The sequence below is a fragment of the Mustela nivalis genome, assembly GCF_964662115.1.
Source record: "Mustela nivalis genome assembly, chromosome: 6".
NCBI lineage: Eukaryota > Metazoa > Chordata > Mammalia > Carnivora > Mustelidae > Mustela > Mustela nivalis.
Window position 1 is genome coordinate 102,131,364 of NC_139025.1, and position 13,946 is coordinate 102,145,309.

At 41.1% G+C, this 13,946-nt stretch overlaps 1 protein-coding gene and 1 long non-coding RNA gene across 4 annotated transcripts in view; one reads left to right on the forward strand and one right to left on the reverse strand.

The window, feature by feature from the left end:
* The window catches only part of ZNF609 (zinc finger protein 609), a 200,852-nt gene that overhangs the window by 41,446 nt on the left and 145,460 nt on the right, over positions 1–13,946 (reverse strand). The window lies entirely within an intron of this gene.
* On the forward strand, positions 8,110–10,717 carry LOC309867968. Its single transcript, XR_014313428.1, has 2 exons — positions 8,110–8,613; positions 8,826–10,717. It is a non-coding gene; the product is annotated as an uncharacterized lncRNA (long non-coding RNA).

The following is a 13,946-nucleotide window of genomic DNA, read 5'->3' on the forward strand; positions in this document are numbered from 1 at the left end:
TTTTCAGAAGTATCTTTTTTAAAGTCATGAAAAAAAAAAAAGGGAATGTAATTTGATTAAATCAACCATGACACATCCTTTAATATAGAATGTGTGGTTTTTTAACAACGTTACAGGAGACAATTTAATGTTATAGGAGAGGGGGCACCTGAGTAGCTCAGTTGGTTAATCATCTGCCTTAAGCATCTGCTCAGGTCATGATCCCAGGGTCCTGGGATGGGGCCCTGCATCAGGCTCCCTGCTCAGTGAGGAGTCTTCTTCTGCCTCTCCCTCTGCTCCTTCTCCTGCTTGTGATCTCCTTCTCTTCCCTCTCTCAAATAAATAAATAAAATTTTTAAAAAAATAAGTTACTAGAAAATGCTCATTATATATTCATCCATAAACAAAGATTACAAATATAAATACACAGAGTCAGGTCCCAATTTGTTAAAACTAAAACAAAAAAAAGTATGTGTAATACAATAAAATCCTAATAGTAGTTCTCTCTTCTTTATAATTTATGATTTCTCCCAGATTGTCTATAAAAAGTTTTACCAGTTTTTTTGAGAACGATAATTACTACCTATTTTCAAAAGTTCTTCATCACTTCAAACAGAAACTCTGTGACCATTAAACAAAAACTCCCTATTCCCTCTGACTCCTAGCTCTAGTAACTCTATTCTATTTTCTGTCTCCTTAAATTTGCCTATTCTAGATACCTCATCTAAGTGAAATATATTATTTGTTCTTTTGTGTCTGGTTTATTTCATTTAGCATGATATCTTCATGGTTTATCCACATTGTAGCATGTGTCAATATTTCATTCCTTTTCATTGCCGAATTAATATCCCATTGAAAGTATACACATTTTGTTTATCTATTCATCTGTTGGTGGACATTGGGTTGTTTCCGTCCATATTCATGTACAAGTTTTGTTTGAACACCTGTTTTTAATTATTTGGGGTCTCTATCTAGGAATGGCATTGCTGGATCATAGGTTAATTCTATGTTTAACTTTTTGAAGAATGACCACAATGTTTTCCACAATGGCTATGACATTTTATGCTCCCATCTATAATCCACAAGGGTTCCAACTTCTTCACATCCTCTCCAACACTTGCTATTGTCTTTTTCTATTTCTTTTTGTGATAACAGCCCTCCTAGTAAGTGTGAAGTATCTCACTGTGGTTTTAATTTACATTTCCCTTGTGATTAAGAATGCTGAGCATCTTTTTGTGCACTTACTGGTCATCTGTATATCTTCTTTGGCAAAATGTCTATTCAAGTCCTCTGCCCTTTTTTTTTTTTTTTTTACTTTTATTTATTTAGTTGGGAGAGAGAGTGAGCAAGAGAGAAAGTGTAGGGGGCGGGGAGGGGCAGAGGGAGAGGGAGAAGCAGGCTCCCCGCTGTACAGGGAACTCTGCAGACTCTTGGGGCTCAATCCTAGGAATCTAAGATCATGACTTGAACTAAAGGCAGATGCTTAACCAACTGAGCCACCCAGGTGCTCCTCCTCAGCTCTGTTTTGAATTGGGTTGTTTGGTATTTTTGCTGTTGGGTTGCAGGAGTTCTTTATATATTGTGGACATTAATCCCCTATCAGATACATGATTTGCAAATACTTTCTCTCATTCTGTTGGCTGTCTTTTTAACTCTCAGTATCTTTTGATGAATAAAAGTTTTTAATTTCAATGGAATCAAATTTAACTATTTTTTTTTCTTTTATTGCCCATGCTTTTGGTGTCCTATCCAAGAAACCAGGCTTTTTTTTTTTTTAAGATTTTATTTATTTATTTGTCAGAGAGGGAGCAAGTGAGAGCGAGCACAGGCAGACAGAGTGGCAGGCAGAGTCAGAGGGAGAAGCAGGCTCCCTGCGGAGCAAGGAGCCCGATATGGGACTCGATCCCAGGACACTGGGATCATGACCTGAGCTGAAGGCAGCTGCTTAACCAATTGAGCCACCCAGGTGTCCCGAAACCAGGCATTTTTAACTCAGTAAAAAATGTAATTAAAAAAAAAAAAAAGACAAAATAATAGTTGCTAGTAGTGGGCTAGAAAATGCAGAAGGAAATTATAGCTTACTACCTCTCATCATGTATTCAAAGTACAGTATAGAAAAGCTCAAAATGAAGACTTTGAGGCATTCACATGCCTCCTCTTATTAGATGTGACTTAGTAGAGGATCTCTTGGTCTAAAGATACATATAAAAATTTCTCTATTTCAACTTTTCAACTTAGTAACTTTTATTTTTTTTTAAAGATTTTATTTATTGGGGCACCTGGGTGGCTCAGTGGGTTAAGCCTCTGCCTTCATCTCAGGTCATGATCGGGGGTCCTGGGATCGAGTCCCGCGTCCGGCTCTCTGCTCCAAGGGGAGCCTGCTTCCCCCCAAGCCCCCAGCCTGCCTTTCTATGTATTTGTGATCTCTGTCAAATAAATAAATAAAATCTTAAAAAAAAAGATTTTATTTATATATCAGAGAGAGAAAGCAAGATAGAGAGCACAAGCAGGGAGGAGAGGCAGACTCCCAGCTGAACAGGGTACCCGATGTGGGACTCAATTCTAGGACCCTGGGATTATGACCTGAGCCAAAGGCAGACGCTTAAATAACTGAGCCACCCAGGTGCCCCATCAGCTTAATAACTTTTACAACAAAAACGAAGTTACCCACTGGATCAAGAACTCATCAACTTTGCTCACCATTGATGGATGACATATCAGATTGTTTGCACAGTTTAAAAACAAGTGGGCCTATAACAAGAGCCTGTTGGTACCAAACCATTTAATATGTTCTATGCAATTTACAACTGACTCCTAAGACTCACATCTCAAGGCAGAAGCCATGGTAAAGGGATTTATTCCTGGGTGTGCAAACATTAGTTCTACCATCTGTTATTTTTAAAAGACCCTTTTAAATTTTTCTTTTATAAAGATTTTATTTATTTGATGGGGGGAGAGAAAGAGCACAAGCAGGGGGAGCAGGATAGGGAGAAGCAGGCTCCCTGCTGAGCACGGGAGCCCAACACGGAGTTTGATCCTAGGACCCCAGGATCATGACCTGAGCCACAGGCAGACACTTAACTGACTGAGCCACCCAGGTACCCCTAAAAGACCCTTTTTTCCTTTCCTTCCCCCACTTTTTAAAAAAGATTTTATATATTTATTTGACAGGGAGCAGAGACAGCAAGAGAGGGAATACAAGCAGGGGGAGTGGGAGAGGGAGAAGCAGGCTTCCCGCTGAGCATGGAGCCCGATGTGGGGCTTGACCACAGCACCCTGGGATCATGACCTGAGCCAAAGGCAGGAAGGCAGAGTATTAAAGACTGAGCCACTGAGGAACCCCTCTCCTTCTTTTTTTAAAAAAGCTTGTCACCTTAAAAAAGATTCCCTTGGAAGCTGTTTTCCTTAGTGTGGTTAGAGAAATGAAAAGAGCTAAGCTAATGGCCAGTGCTTATGGGAGTGGTTAACAAGAAACACTAACTGTCGTTGCTAACACTTTTTACACTGATGCCCAAATGTGGTACAATGTAGTCCTGTTCTCTGGAAATTAAATATGCCTTCTGGTGTGCTCTTCTCTTTGCTTTCCCGGTAAAGCCCTCTTTATTACTCTCCATACTTCTTATATGGGCCGAAGATCTTTTTAGCCACCACTAAATGATCAAGGGTCTATTAAGAGGGCTTTGCATAGGTTTAATTTCTTTCTAAATGAGAATGACAGACATGTTTGTCAACTGGTATTGGGAATGGGGGCAAGAAGGAGGAGGATGCATCTACAAGAAATGTCTTGAATCCCAGTCAGTACTAACTTCAGGTTTTCTAGTTCTCTATAGAGATAGGTGTGGAGCAGAAGTTAGTCAGTCACAGTTTCTGGAAAGATCTAAGTATAGCGACATCTTGGGCTGAAGTAGTAAACCACAGGAAAATGGAAGGACTGAGAGGAGAGTTACAGAGGGATACGCTTATGAGGAAGGCTGATCTGAAACTCCAACATCAGTGGAAACTGTAAGTGGTGGAACATAGGAATCATTACTTCTCACAGCTGATCTCTGGTGTACTGTCTAATGTTTAATCTCGTCCTGTGATTAGAGATTAGGCAAATTTTAAGCACTGTTTATTCCAGGACTAAAGTTCAAACCAGAGGTGTAGGAAAAGGGTGAATATAATTAGAAATTCATGCAAGGAAGTCATTTTAAGAAATGAAAAGACTAAGGAAAATTAGGGCCATCTGTACTACCTAAGATTTTTTCCCTAAATCGGCTGCATTCTGAAAACTATTCTTTTTTATGGGTTCACCAGTAATAATATAAGGAACTTTGATAAAGAGTGTCATATTTTATATTTTAAAAAATATTTTTATTTATTTATTTGACAGAGAGAGAGATCACAAGTAGGCAGAGAGGCAGGCAGAGAGAGAGGGGTAAGCAGGCTCCTGGCTGAGCAGAGAGCCCAATGTGGGGCTCGATCCCAGAACCCTGAGTGGGTTAAAGGCAGAAGCTTTAACCCACTGAGCCACCCAGGCGTCCCAAGAGTGTCATATTTTAAAACTCTGGTCCCAAATTTGTCTACAGCAGTGACAATTATTGGAGAGAATGCTTTACTATGCTATAAATTCTTATGTCCTACCAAATCTCAAGCAGGCAGAACCTCAGATCAGCTTAACAGCAATTATCTCCAGGTGTTTTTGTCATTGTTGTTGTTGTTTTTTTGTTTTTTTAAATCTCACTTATCCTGGCAATCCATTCATCTGCAAGTCAGGGATCCGACTTTAGGGAAGGATCAAATCATGTATGAGTCTTCCAAAACCAGAAACCCAAAGACAGAAGTGTGGTTATTATTCCCTTAGAGAATATACTTCCAAAGAGGATCTGTATCTCCTAGGAGCCCTTTATTAATACTCTTAAGTATAAATCTCTGAAGTTATATAAAGAAATTTGGAATAAAGTCTTCAGCCAAAATGTCTGAAGTTTATAGAACAGTGGTTACCCAAATTGGTGCACATGGGATACAACCCCAGATGATTTAAAATACTAACACCTAAGGGCGCCTGGGTTGCTCAGGAGGTTGCCCCTGCCTTCAGCTTAGGTCATGATCTCAGGGTCCTGAGATCGAGCCCCAAATGGGCCTGTCTGCTCAGCGGGGAGCCTGCTTCCCCCTCTCTCTCTGCCTGCCTCTCTACCTACTTGTGATCTCTCTCTCCGTGTCAAATAAATAAAATCTTAAAAAAACAAAATACTGGGGCGCCTGGGTGGCTCAGTGGGTTAAAGCTTCTGCCTTCAGCTCAGGTCATGATCCCAGAGTCCTGGGATCAAGCCCCCGCATCGGGCTCTCTGCTCAGGGGGGAGCCTGCTTCCCCCTCTCTCTGCCTGCCTCTCTGCCTACTTGTAATCTCTGCCTGTCAAATAAATAAAGAAAATCTTAAAAAAAAAAAAAAATACTGACACCTGGGTGTCTGGGTGGCTTGGTCAGTTAAGTGTCTGTCTTCCCCTCAGGTCATGACCACAGGATCCTGGGATCGAGCCCCATGTCAGGCTCCCTGCTCAGCAGAGAGTCTGCTTCTCCCTCTCCCTCTGCCACTCCACCTGCTTGGGCTCTATCTCTCCGTCATTTATTTATTTATTTATTTTTATAATAAATAAATAAAATCTTTTAAAAAAAATACTGACACCTGGTTCCCATCTGCATACACTGTGATTTAATTTAACTGGGCAAGACCTGGGTACCAGGTCTTTAAATCCCTGCCCTCACATTCTAATGTGCAGCAGAATCTGGAAACCACTGCTATAGAAAATGGTGTCTTCAATTTCTTCTGCCTTCAGTTCTGGGATTGACAGGAAACAAAAATCCTAAGCCCTTATTTCTGGGATCCTTTGGGGCTGAATGAGCCAAGAAAGCACAAGGTAACACCCACCAATCTGGAACAATTTTTACATGACCATGGTATTTTCTCTCCACCGAATTTCAGGCAAAAGTATATAGAAGGCCAGCTGAAACCACTGTCAAGCAAGCACCAATTTGGGGAGTTGGTTAGGTAGATGTTATTGCTAAAGGAAAAACGTGCAGAGAATCAGTATAGGATAGAGATAGGCCAAAGTGGGACATCTATCAAATGTAGGCCACTCTACACCCAGACTATGGGGACAGGGTGGCTGGGGAGGAACAGTAAAGATCTAATATGAACCCTCCTCCCATCTCTAAGTTCCCACACCATGGAAACTTCGTCTACGTGCAACAAAGCCTGGCTCACCACACCCTGAAATCTCACATCCTCCCTTTCTTCTGGCTGAGGTAACTACACACTATACCCACACTGGGAGGCAGCTCAGCAGAGGTCATCACACACTCGGCTGTCCAGCTGGAGTACTTGTCTGAAAGCTACTGGAAATAAGAGGGGATGGTATCGTCTCGGTGTGACAGCTTTGAAGAAGTACTTGCCTGAGGCTGAGATGGAATCACACTTGTCCATGGTTTTACTGCTTTATGGCCTAACAGGAAGAACCAGGATAAGAACATGGCTGGGGGCTAGTCTACGAGAGACACTTTTCCTTTCAGCCTTCTTCAGGTATAGGCTGACAGAAACAGCTAACTGCTGAAGCCTCTTTTTCTTTCTTGGTAACCTCCACTTGGCATTTTCAGGCTTTGTTAACAGAGCAGAACCAAACCACATTGTAGTTCTCAGAGCCAAAAAAGATGGGAGATAGTGATGTAGAGAGAGGAATGGTTGAGATCAGAGTGGATGATCTTCTGCCCAGAGTGGCTTTGGGAAGCAGCGTCTCTTAGGATTATAAACACTTCTGGATTTCCTTCCTCTCTCTAACTTGTGACAATTATTTTGAAATTTTCAATGGCTTCTGTTTTGGGTTGAATTGTGTCCCCCTCAATTGGCTGAACTGAAGTCCTAACGCCTGACACCTCAGAATGTGATCTTATTTGGAAACAAGGTCTTTACAAAGGCAATCAAGTTAAAATGAGGTCATTGAAGTGGGCTCTAATCCAATATGACTGGTGTCCTAATAAAAGGGGAAATTTGGACACACTAACAGACACACAGAGGGAAGAAGATGTGAAGACACACAGAGAGAAGTCAGCCGTGGGACTGGAGTGATGACATGTATAAGCCAAGGAATGCCAAGGATTACTGGCTAACACCAGAAGCTAGAAGAGGCAAGGAAGCATTCTTCCCTAAAATATCAGAGAGAGTAGTCCTGCTGCTTGATTTCGGACATCTAGCCTCCACAACTATGAGATAATAAATTTGTTCTAAACTACCAAGTTTTTGGTACTTTCTTACAGTAGCCTTAGGAAATACAGCCCCCAAAGCAGACCTGGTATTGAGTAAATCAGTCAGATTTTACTTCAGTTAGCCTCAATGAATTACTGCTGCTAGCCAAGATTATAGTCTAGGTCAGTGGCTCTCAAATGGGGGGGGGGGTAGAACACAGTGGTGATGGCAGCAAATGATAATTCTTTGGGAAGGTGTTTCATAACAAATACCTAAGCTCTATACTGAGCCTGCTAATTCAGAACATTAGGAGTAAGGGATGTCAACATATCTTCTAATTAAACAACTCCCCAACTGATATCACAGACTTGCTCTGATCTCATGCACCACCCTGCCATCCCCAACTGAGTAACACTAGCTTAAATAAAAGGATAAAACTTTGGGTCTTACTCAAATTTATCTGCAGATCTAATGTAATCCCAATCAGAATCCCAGCAGGGTGTTTTTTGTCATAAAAATTCACAAACTGATCCTAATATTTATATGAAAATGCAAAAGGCCAAGAATACCCAAGGCAATCTTGAAGTAGTACAATAAAGCTTACAGTACTAGATACCAAGCCTCATAAAGCTATAGTTATTAAGACAGTGTAGTACTGGGTGCCTGGGTGGCTCAGTGGTTTAAGCCTCTGCCTTCGGCTCAAGTCATGATCTCATGATCTCAGGATCGAGTCCCACATCGGGCTCTCTGCATAGCGGGGAGCCTGCTTCCTCCTCTCTCTCTGCCTGCCTCTCTGCCTACTTGTGATCTCTCTCTGTCAAATAAATGGATAAAATCTTAAAAAAAAAATACAGTGTAGTACTGACATAAGGCTAGACAAATGAATGAACAGAACAGAATACAGGGTCCTGAAATAAACCCACACCTACGTCACTTGACATAATAAATGTGACACTGCAGTGCGGAGGCGGGGGGTGGGGTGGGGAAGGGTGGCCTTTTCAATAAGGTGCTGGGTCAATTATTAGGTAACCAACCATATGTAAACAGGAGAATCTTGACTCCCAACTCATACCCTAAACAAAAATCAATCTCAGATAGACTGCAAATCTATATATGAAAATTAAAAAAAAAATAAGATTCTCAGAAAAACACGTAAAAGAATATCTTTATTACCTTGGAAAAGGCAAAATTTCCTTAAACAGGACAGGAAGCACTTACTATAGAAGAAAAAAAGAAAAACTAGACTTTATAATATGAAGAACTTCGATTCATGAAAAGTTAAGAGAAAAGGCAAGATGCGAAATAAGAAGACATTTATAATACATATGTATCTGATAAAGAGCTCATAGAATATACAAAAAAATTCCTACAAATTTGTAAGAAAAAACACAACCGAATCCAAAAGTGGTTAAAAGGTTTGAACATGGGCGCCTGGGTGGCTCAGTGGGTTAAGCCGCTGCCTTCGGCTCAGGTCATGATCTCAGGGTCCTGGGATCGAGCCCCGCATCGGGCTCTCTGCTCGGCAGGGAGCCTGCTTCCCTCTCTCTCTCTCTGCCTGCCTCTCCATCTACTTGTGATTTCTCTCTGTCAAATAAATAAATAAATAAATCTTTAAAAAAAAAAAAAGGTTTGAACATGCACTTCATAAAAGATTTCCAAATGGCCAATAAGCACATGAAAAGAGCTTGATTTCATGATCTTCATGGAAATGCAAATTAGTATCACACATACACCAAACATGATGGCTAAAATGAAAAAGACAAGTAAGGTCAAGTGTTGATAAGGATGCAAAGCAACCAGGATTCTAATCAGAAGGAGGAGTATAAATTGGTTACGACACTTTGGAAAACTGGCAATATCCACTGGAGCTGACCATATGTGCACCTAAGGACTCAGGAATTCCATTCCTAAGTATATACAGAATAGGAATGTGTATATATATTCCTCAGAAGACATATACAACAATTTTCCAGCAGTGTTTTGCATAACAGCCCCAAACTGCAAACAATCTAAATGCTCATCAACAACTGAATACTGTTACATTCACATAACAAATACAATAAAATAATGAGAATAAACAAAGTACCACTACGTGTAACAACATGGATAAATTTCACTGGCATAATGTTGAACAGTTAGACCTAAAAAAGTATACACTGTAATGATTTTACTTATATAATGTTCAAAATGAGACCATTAATCTATGATGCTGGCAGTCAGAACTGATTTTTTTTTTTTAAGGGGTTAGCTATTGGAAGGGATGAATGAAGGGGTTTCTGAGGTTGTGGTAATAATGCATTTCTTCATCTAGGTACTGATACCATGAAGTGGGCTCACTTTGAAAATGTGATGACCTGCATGCTTATGATTTGTGCACATATTTCTATTTCTATTATCGTTCAATAAGACCTATTAACTTAAAAACAAAAACACTTAGGTTTGTGACTCCTGTACATCAGTAGCAGGATCAGCTGGTTCTATACTAGCAAGCTAGTTCTCTGCTTTGGGCAGTCGCCCAAACTCTGTACTGGACCAGCCTAGTATCTAACACAACTGTGCCTGAGGGATGGTCAGGGAGGGTTTCTACTTTCTTCATCCATTCTTTCTCCATTTCTATGAGATTTGTTTAATAGAATGATTCTAAAGAGCAGGCTAAAAGCTGAAAAGCAGAGGGGAGCATGGTAAATGGGAATATGCACAGTATTTCATGTACTGAATGATACAAGCAATTTTTCAAAAGATGGGCATAGTCTGAGTCAAATAAGAAGGCAGGTTGTTCACTGAAACAGTTCAGGGTGAAAAAGTTACATTTGGTACTGAGTTCAGTGGGGGTAGAGAAGTATTCGATAATAGTCTTTTAGGCTTTTTAAAGACATACTAAACAGAAAATAGAGTACAGCTTGTGGGAGGGGGAACTACTCAATTCCTCACCATAGAGGAATTGTCACAGAGCTTGTTGCTATGGAGAAGGCCATGAAGGCAGCAACTAGGGGAAATAAAGGATCTGGCAGGAGTAAGCACAGTGACAGTGGATTAAACAAAAATTCCTTGAGCAATTAGCAAGTAGCAGGGCCTATAAATGACACACTTTCCATTTTTTTCCCTAACCCCTACCCTCCTAAAAGTACAGGGGCTTGGTTTGCCTCTATAATTTAACTCAAATACAGAGAACGCTGAATGGGCTTAACAAAGCCTAAGCCTGGCAGACAAAACAGGGGCCATTTAGCAATGCTGCCTCATGCCAGGGGGAATGAGCTACCTACCCACCCCTATCCTGGGGAAATGATCTCCAGCTGCCTAAATTATAAAGTTGATGCCCTATGATTTCTTTGTTCAGTAAAGCCTGAGGGAGGTAGGATAATGAAGTATCAGAAGAGGTGCAGAATAGCCTCTTGTTTCATAAAGCAGTCAGAGACAGAGAGGGAGAAGTGAGGAAAAGGGAGTTCTTATTGGTATCATTAAGAGGCAGCAGCAGCGACCTGGGAGCAAAGCTTTGCCTGAACTGGTCTGAAAACTACTGCTGTGGGAGAAAAGGCTGGTTGCCAAGTTTGTTAATAGCTTCTGCCCATCATTGTTACAGCAGCTTTATCAACCAGGGCAGGGCCAGGACCTGTTTTTAGCAGTGTAAGCACTGAGACCAGAGGGTTCAACAACATCTTCCAGCAGATCTCACCACAACCAGTGATTAACAAAGACAGTTCTCTTGTCTGTCCTACACAAATGATCACAGAATTGTAAATATCACAGCTGGAAGGAGTGCAGAGATATGTAGTCCAACCTCCCAATTTTACAAATGAGGACACTATGACCCGGACCAGTTAAACAACCTTATCCCTTTTACCTCTTGGAATCATAAGCCAAAGCTAAATTAACTGAGGCTAGTGATCAGTCCCAGTTTATACCAGACTGTATTTTATTGCCTACGTATCACTTATTGGGTTTCATAGATAAGTATTAGGAACTAAATTATTTGTTAAAGGATGACATTAATAACAAAACAGGTCTGTCTCTGAACCCATCTTAAAGTAACAACTGAAATATCAAAAGAATCTCATTGGAAGCAACCTTGCTTATCTGCCAAGTCCACAGTCTGGCCAACTGTACTACCCCACTGTGCTTTGCAGGGGTGAGGGAGGTGGGGGGTGACAGTGCACAAAAGGACATCTCTCTCCCCTGCTTAGTTTATTTTGCAATTCATAAAATGAAACTCAAAAAAGTCTTTAGGATCTTTAGGGCTTCAGGATTTAAGTATATGACAGTAGGCAGATAACATAATCCACAAGGGTATATAGACAAGCAACTGCCCTAAAGCATCCCCTGGGAATAAGCTGCTAGGTGGGAAAAATGTGCTGGCTGATGTTTTGGGTGGGGGAGGGGTGGGAGAAAGTAAGTATCGATTTCCCTAATGTTTCCTTTGTGTGACTGCTGTTGCCATGTGGTGGTCTGTTGCTATGAAGATTTGTGGTGCCAGACAATGGCTGCTAGACTCTTTATGACTGTGCTATTGGTGGAGCTGTTTCTGCGGAAGTCAGGCTAGTAAGCAACTAGCTAAGCAGTGGACAAAGCTTGGTCACTGTGTACCATCTCTTTCTCAAGGTAAGTGCGGCTTAAGGCAAGACTGAAGGTGAAGGACTGTAAATTATAGCTTAGATAAAAGAAAAACCAGAAGCTGAGAACCAGTGTAACTTTCCAGTATAAATATATAAAATTAGGTACTTCACGGTTCAAACACATACTTTCCTACATCAGAATCACACAGAATATACCAAGGGTAACTACCAAGGTTATCAGTTCCATGAAAGATGATGAATGGACAGCCCCTTCTTTTTAGCAAGAAGGATAAAGACCCGCAGCTGGGATCTGCAATCAGATGAGGAAAAAGAACTGCTGAGATAGGTTCTCAGTGGAGCTACCACAGGCAAACTAACTTCCTGCTAAGCAAAACCACTGCCTATTACTCTGATAATGAGAAAACTGCAACCCACAGACCAAAGCACAAGGCTCAACCACTGAGCTTGAAGCAGGGCCAAATGTTCTCCCAGGTAACGGGGGCCAGAGTCATAGAAGTCACCCTGGGTCTGTGCAGATGTCAGCTACTTACCCACCCTCTTCATCCTCCTACATACTTACCCTTCTTTCTATATTACAGTGTATATTTGCACTTTTAGAGTATATATAATGTATAGCTCTTCTAGCTCCTATGCTGCCCAATACAGTAAACCACTAGTGACATGTGACCATTTAAATTTAATAACCCTCAGGGTGACTGGGTGGCTCAGTCATTAAGCAACTGCCTTCGACTCAGGTCATCATCCCAAGGTCCTGGGATGGAGCCCCAAATAGGCTCCCTGCTCAGCAGGCAGCCTGCTTCTCCCTCTCCCATTCCCCCTGCCTATGTTCCCTCTCTCTCTGTGTCTCTGCCAAATAAATAAAAATCTTTAAAACAAACAAATTTAATAACCCTCAGTATCATGTGCCACATTTTAGGGTGCTCAGTATCACATGTGACTGGACTACCACTTTGAACAGCATTTTACCAACAAAAACATTTTACTAAACAGTGAAGATCTAGTCCAGACCCCCATAAATTAGAAATCTAAGGCCAGGATAAGTTAAGAAACTTACCCAGATGATACAACCTAGCTAATGGTACAATCTGCTCTGGAACCCAACTCTCTTTTTTTTTTTTTTTAAAGATTTTATTTATTTATTTGATAGCGAGAAATCACAAGTAGGTGGAGAGGCAGGCAGAGAGAGAGAGAGAGATGGAAGCAGGCTCCCTGCTGAGCAGAGAGCCCGATGCGGGACTCGATCCCAGGACCCCGAGATCATGACCTGAGCCAAAGGCAGCGGATTAACCCACTGAGCCACCTAGGTGCCCAGGAACCCAACTCTCTTGACACTAGTTCAGATATCTGGTCTGTACTATTAAGCCTTTAAGACACTATTAGTCCTTGAAACAGTTACTTTCAAACAGTTCCTGACATTCTTAGCTGTTGAATAAAAATGTGGAGATGGGGATGCATAGACTTTTTATGTCTGCTTGTGCAGACATAAAACAAACCTTTAATGGATATAAAACAAACCTTTATAACAAACCTTTAATGGATATAAAAATTGAAACTGGGAGTCATGGGTGGCTCAGGTGGTTAAGCATTTGCCTTTGGCTCAGTTCATGATCCTGGGGTCCTCGGATTGAGTCCCACATCAGGCTCCCTGCTCCTTGGGGAGCCTGTTTCTCCCTATGCCCCTCTCTCTGTTTCTCATGAATAAATAAATAAATAAAATCTCAAAAAAAAAAAAAAAAAAAAAAGGAAAAAAGGAAAAAAAAAAAAAAAAGAAACTCCCTCCTCCCCACCAAATCTTTAAGCTGGAATTTAGCTTTGGAAGATAGACCAAACTTATCATACAGCTTTTCATGACATACAAGGGAGTTGTACCTGCTTCAGCTTCAAAAACATGGTTCTACAGCCCTGTAATTTCTGTCTTTCTGATATTTTTTGGTATTTCTGATAATCTTGAGTGGAGTGATATTCTTGGAGAGGGAAGGTGAACCCAGATAAATGATACAGAAACTTTTTCTAGCAACAGAATCCCCTTCAAATACAGTTTCACAAAGAGGCCTAACATATAAATCACCCCTAAGTATAACTATTCTGGGTTGCATCTGGTGGGGTAGCAGAAGTAGAGCCTGGGGTCTGCCCACTCAGCACCCCATATTCCTCTTATGACTGCTTCTCCATGCTCA